The 5,830-nt window shown below is 36.5% G+C and overlaps 1 protein-coding gene across 9 annotated transcripts in view; it reads left to right on the top strand.

Moving 5' to 3' along the window:
* FOXP2 (forkhead box P2) overlaps window positions 1–2,266 on the top strand; it is a 569,876-nt gene extending 567,610 nt beyond the window's left edge. For all 9 annotated transcript variants that reach the window (XM_040472193.1, XM_040472192.1, XM_040472191.1 and 6 more), the window contains one exon: window positions 1–2,266. This exon is cut by the window's left edge and continues 1,745 nt beyond it. The gene's annotated coding sequence lies outside the window, so the exon portion shown is untranslated.
* The last annotated feature ends 3,564 nt before the right edge of the window (window positions 2,267–5,830 follow it).

Genomic DNA, 5,830 nt, shown 5'->3' with positions numbered 1-5,830 from the left:
GGTTTTCTCGACAACTCCAAACCCCAAAACTATGATAATGCGTTATGGTGTAGTTGAAAATAGCATAGTCAGACGTTTGCTTAAAACCTAGAAACTTTACGTGTTGCTTTTCATGTGCTGTGCCAAGTCTTGATAATACTTTTTCCCCCAACCAAGGGACCTCATAACCTGATTATGGTTATTGCTTTACAAACAGTTTTGACAGAAGGTGGCTGCTAGAGCTTAACATACGTACCAGTTCCATGTGATGGAGCCGGTTCTTGCAAACTAAGCTCATCATTTATTCTTTGCTGAAGTCAGCAAATAGAGTTAGAGAGATACCCAGTCATCTATCACACCAAATAAAAGGACATAACGGCTTTCAAAAGGGTTTTCCCACATACCCAAAAGGCTTTCTGAAAGCTTCTACCTCTGCAAAAAAAAAAGAAAAAAAAAAAAAAGAAAAAAAAAGAAAAAAAATTAGAACAATTACGGCAGATTGCATGAAACGTGAGAACGTCACAGTAACTGCTACTTTTCATTATGTTTGTCTTTGGGTCATGATCAACGGACGGGAAGTTTCCAATACGATATCAAAAGAAAGATTGGTATCGTGAAGGATGGTTTTCAGTCATCTAGGATCCTACTGTAAGGATTATGTGAAGGGAAAATGGGTCTTTCAGGTGCATGTTCAAAAGGCTTTGATGGACTGAAAGGAACTGAGAGCTGTACCATCAGGAGGGTGGCCTAAGACTACGATGCTAAAGTATGCATACCTCAGTTACAAAACTTTTGAAAGGAAGTCTCAGCCACAGAATGCATATACCTGTAGAGTTTTGCATGGGTTTTATATGAATACGATTTTAAAAAATAGCTGCTTGCACATTATACCAGAAGAACCTCCCAAACTGCAATTGCTTTGAAAATAGATTTTAGGTTTTTTGGAGTTTTCTGAAATGCTTGGTCTGTATTTTGATAATTGTGCATATTATGTAAAAATGTTGGTGGACCCATAAATGACCAGACTTTTTCTAAGAAAAATGTTGCTTTACTGCATTTCATGAATTTTTACTCTTATATCATTGCTTGCTAGTAATAGCAAATCTGCTTTTCTGCATCTGCTTTGCGTAGCTATTGTAAGGCTTTGAACTGATGTATGTATTTATTGCTTGAACTTCTGTGCATACCTTATAAAGCATAATGTCTGACAATTTAAATGGCTCATGTATTCTTGCTTCTATCATAAGCTGATTATGGGGACTATGATCTTTTGTATACAGCAAATTTTAACTGTAGCACAAACATCTGTTTATGTATTGGTGGAATATACCTGTTTTATTTATCTTTTTTGAGGTAAACTAATTTTTGATACTTTTCATTACTGTGTACTATGTTCATACTTTGAATTCTCTGACATTAGAAGTCATGGTTGAGAATTGTAACAGCTGTTATTCGTTCTGTATTCATGGCTTTCACTGCTGAATAAAATAAAGGACCAAACCTAGGATTTGAAAGAAAACTGTCTACCTCTAACACCAGGGAGTTATCAGATTTTATTTTACATAGTTTTAGTCTACAAAGACACAATTGCTTAAACCTAGTGGGCTTAAGGCTTATATTCTATGTGGTTGGATTCATGGCACAGTTGTACTGTTTGAAAATCAATTAAAATTTCATGTGAATGTTACAAGTATTTGGTAGAATTACCACTACCTGGGTTTTCTTTAGCTAACTCAGATATGGAGAAAATGTCATCAGCATTCTGTGTCTACAGCTGCTTAACTTCATAAGAATGCATTTCTTTGTGATTAGGGAATCGAAGAGTAGTCAGCTAGGAATAGAGCTACAGAAGTACACTTAAAATAAACCATCCTGGACTTTAATGTCCCTGGGCAGATTCAGTCGCAAAATCCATTACACTGTTTTGTAAAGTTCTCAAATTGGGCGTTCACGTTTTGAAGAATTTGTGAGACTTCATCCTGCACATGCCAATATTAACACGCATTTGGACAATAGCTTTATTAATGCCATAAAGCTATTGAAAGGAACACAGCTTACCCTTGTTATTCCACTACTTCAGGTTGCAATGAAAGGTGTTTTGTCCACGAACACTTGGCAAATCTTAGCAAAAAAAAAAAAAAAAAAAAAAAGGATGTACATTTTCCTATAGAATTAATGTATGAACAGTGTGTCACTGCTGTTGGATGTAAAAATGTATATGAAACCATTTCATTCACTTGATTACATTTCTGAAGTATAAATAAAAAATCTAATTCTTTTTGACCCATTTATAACCCCTAGGATTTTATTCTTTCGGAGAGACCATTCTTCCCTGCCAGAGCCAACTCATAAATTTGTGTACACATGTCCCACAATTTGTTTCAAATCGTTTCCTTAGGAATTGGGGATTCATAAACCAAACCGTACTCGAATTTAGTCAATAAAAGTTGGGGCTGCTCGTCAAATACATTCTGTTTAAAAACTAGCTTCAGGTTCAAAATTGGCTTCCTCACACAATCATCTCATGTTTTCATGTTTTTATTCTGATAGAATTTGACATCATACATTCTGAACATTAAAAAAAAGGAAAACAGGATTACTCTTTTAACTTTATGACTCTACTTCATCCATGTTTGTTTTTTTTTTTTTTGTTTTTTTTTTTTTTTGGCTCCAACTATTAGTCATGGCCGTGGATTCTGCTGTGGTTTAGGAGAATGTACAGGGATGGCCTAAGTTGCTTTCTAAGGGAACACTTCTTACGCCTCCAGGGATCAGTCCCAGACCTTTATTAGTGGCCCAGATAGGGTCTCTGCAGAAGAAAGTTTTTCTTTAACTTCAGTATATAGTCCTAGATCTGTCATAATCCAAAATAAAAGGAAAATGAGTATGTTGAGTATATTTTTATTTTATGCATAATTTAATGTTTTCTGTCATCCCAGTGAAAGAGGACCTGGCCTAAAGAGCTTTCCACAGGATAAAAAATTGTTTCCACGGAAATGTGTACATGAGATTAATTTTCTTGAAACTCAGAATTCAGTTTTCATTCTCAATTAGTTGAAAGTAAATGAATACCAACTTGCCCCACCCAGTGTGTTTTATTAATTTACTTAAGGCTGTATAACAAGGTGTGAATCCACTCCTTACTCTCTCTCTGCTCTGATACAGGAGGAAAAATTTACAGATTAAAACCAATGATTTAAAAAAAAAAAAGTAAAACTTATTCAGTAAACGTTTTGTACTTATCTAAATTCAGACTCATGTCACTCTATAGTTTAAAATGCTGTGGTGCCCAGATACCTTGTGTTGCATCAATGGAGGATTCAGCAGCTTTGTGGAAAAATGGCTGGTCACTAAATTATTTTGTTAAAGTTAAAAACAATAACGATATGGCAACCTAAATCTAACTGAACAGAAGAGAAATACAGGTGGCAAGTCACATTCTAAACATTTTCTCCAGGCAGGAGAAATCAAAGCTAAGTCTTCAAGTCTTTACTGTTTCAAATCTTTTATAAAATGATATTCAGACAAATTCTAACATTTAAATGCCAATGGCAGAAAAGAACCTAAACTACATCTTTTTGCCATTAATCAGGTGTTTTGAATTTTTTTTTAGTGTTTATTTATTTTTGAGAGAGAGAGAGAGAGAGAGAGAGTGAGTGGGGGAGGGGGAGGGAGAGGGAGACACAGAATCCAAAGAAGGCTCCAGGCTCTGAGCTGTCAGCACAGAGCCTGATGTGGGACTCAAGCCCACGAACCATGAGATCATGACCTGAGCCGAAGTCTCACTCTCACCTGACTGAGCCACCCAGGTACCCCACCATTATTCAGTTTTTAAATTGCGTACAGGGGCACCTGGATGGCTCAGTAAGTTATGTATCTGACTTGATCTCAGCTCAGGTCAAGATCTCACGGTTGGTGAGTTCCAGCCCCATGCCCGGCTCTGAGCTGACAGCAGGGAACCTGCTTAGGATTCTCTCTCTCCTCTCTCTTTCTGCCCATCCCACACTAGTGCATGCTTTCATATGCTTGGCCTATAAACAAACAAACAAACAAACAAACATTAGTTTGCATACAAAAAATTTTAAGAGATAATAAAGTATGGTTTACCCCCAATTTGATATATATTCCCTTCACTCTCTATATTCAGTCACTAACAACACAAAGAGGAGCAATGCGAATGGAAAGTAAATGGAAAGATCAGTAGTGAGTAAAGAGTTTATAGTTTTCTGGGGAATTTGCCTCTTGTATTGATGCTGATGTGTTAAGTCAGTATGCATACACATGCATACTTTAGAAATAAAACCATAACTTTAAGCCCTAAATGTATATTGTTGATTCCACACTCTTATGTGAAGGTTTGGTTGAGAGTCTTTGAAATAAATATCCTCCAGTCTCCTAAAGTTGAAGCTGATCTGATCTTTCAAATTCATGGGTCTTTAGTTTTCCATGCTCCTGTAGAAAATAAAAACATCTACGTAAGAGAAGTGACTGTCCTGTCTTCATATTTGAGGATCATTGAGGTCAAAAGGTTTGACAGAGAACATTCACTTGTAGAGGGTAGGGTGCTAAGAAAGGAGAAGACATACTCAAAAAGTTGCTAAAGAAAATGTACCTGCTACGTACCTGACACGATACGTAATTGTTTACCTCTTCATGTCACGATTATAAAATAGAAGAGGTCATCAGTTTAAAACTTGACTAGCTCTGTGGTTCTCTTCTCAATCCCTTGCAGATTGATCTGTGTGTTCAGTAACAATTTGCTATTGCCCTGGGGCGATTGCACTGAGCAGCTAGCATGTTCCTGTAACACTACACAGGATGCTGATCTGAGGCCAAGCCCCTGAGCCACCACTCTCTTCCTACCTCCAAAGGCAGGCAACATCTTTAGTATCATGGGGCATGAGACACACGGGAGCGAACACCTGACCTGCCTCTCCTGCTTAATTATCCTTTAAATATATATATAAATGATGCTATAGAAAATGCAACATTTAAAAGCTCTCAATCCTTTTAGATAAAATGTGCTAAAAAAAATTAACAAGACATCTTAGGGGAAAAGTCATAAAATTTAAAAATGACATTTCGCCTAATATAGAGTTATTATGATATTCACAGAGTCTCCAGAGCCAAAAAAAAGAAAAAAGCTTTGGGGGGAAAAATTGAAAACTTTTTTCAAAAATTTGAGTAAGCACCAAGCTGAGAGTCCTTGGAACTGAAATCTACAACAACATAGAGATGCTCTATTGGTTTCCCATCATCAGAGAAGTGACAACTAAACAGCTAATCTGCAAGAAACCAAATCAACAGAATCTCAATAGAAACATTTCATCTGGAGATATTGGACCTAGATGTTAAAAGTCTTGTAATAATATCAAAAGCTTGCTACTAATGCCACACATTGATTTATAGTTTTGACCTCTTTGATAATAGAATTCAGCTCAAAGTGAATATAAAGGAATAAGATTGCATAGAATTAAATAAATTTTAAAATACTTCTATAGGTCAAACTTGTTTCCCAACAGCCATGAAAATCTGTGTGAGTCTCATTAAAGAATCCAACGTTTTGGTTGTTTCCAGTCTCTGACACCTGGTTCTCACATATATTCTCCTTATCTGCCACTATTGAATGTTGATTTAATACTCATTCTGATGCATTTTTTCAGCTCAGCTTCTCCTCTAAATGAAGGGACCTGGAAGACCTATTACATGAGAACCCCCGAAGTGCTACCTTAATGAAAAGTCTCAGTTTGCCCTTCGTCATGTTTATCTAACCATCTTTCTTAGACCCCATCTGGATGGAGGGGTAGATGACACGAGTACGTGTTACAACAGTAGCCTCTGGATCCAATCT

This window comes from Herpailurus yagouaroundi, unplaced genomic scaffold, assembly GCF_014898765.1.
Source record: "Herpailurus yagouaroundi ecotype Mexico unplaced genomic scaffold, PumYag 100, whole genome shotgun sequence".
In the NCBI taxonomy this organism is placed as follows: Eukaryota; Metazoa; Chordata; class Mammalia; order Carnivora; family Felidae; genus Herpailurus; species Herpailurus yagouaroundi.
Note: the sequence above shows the minus strand (reverse complement) of the source record. Positions and strands in the feature narration are given on the sequence as shown.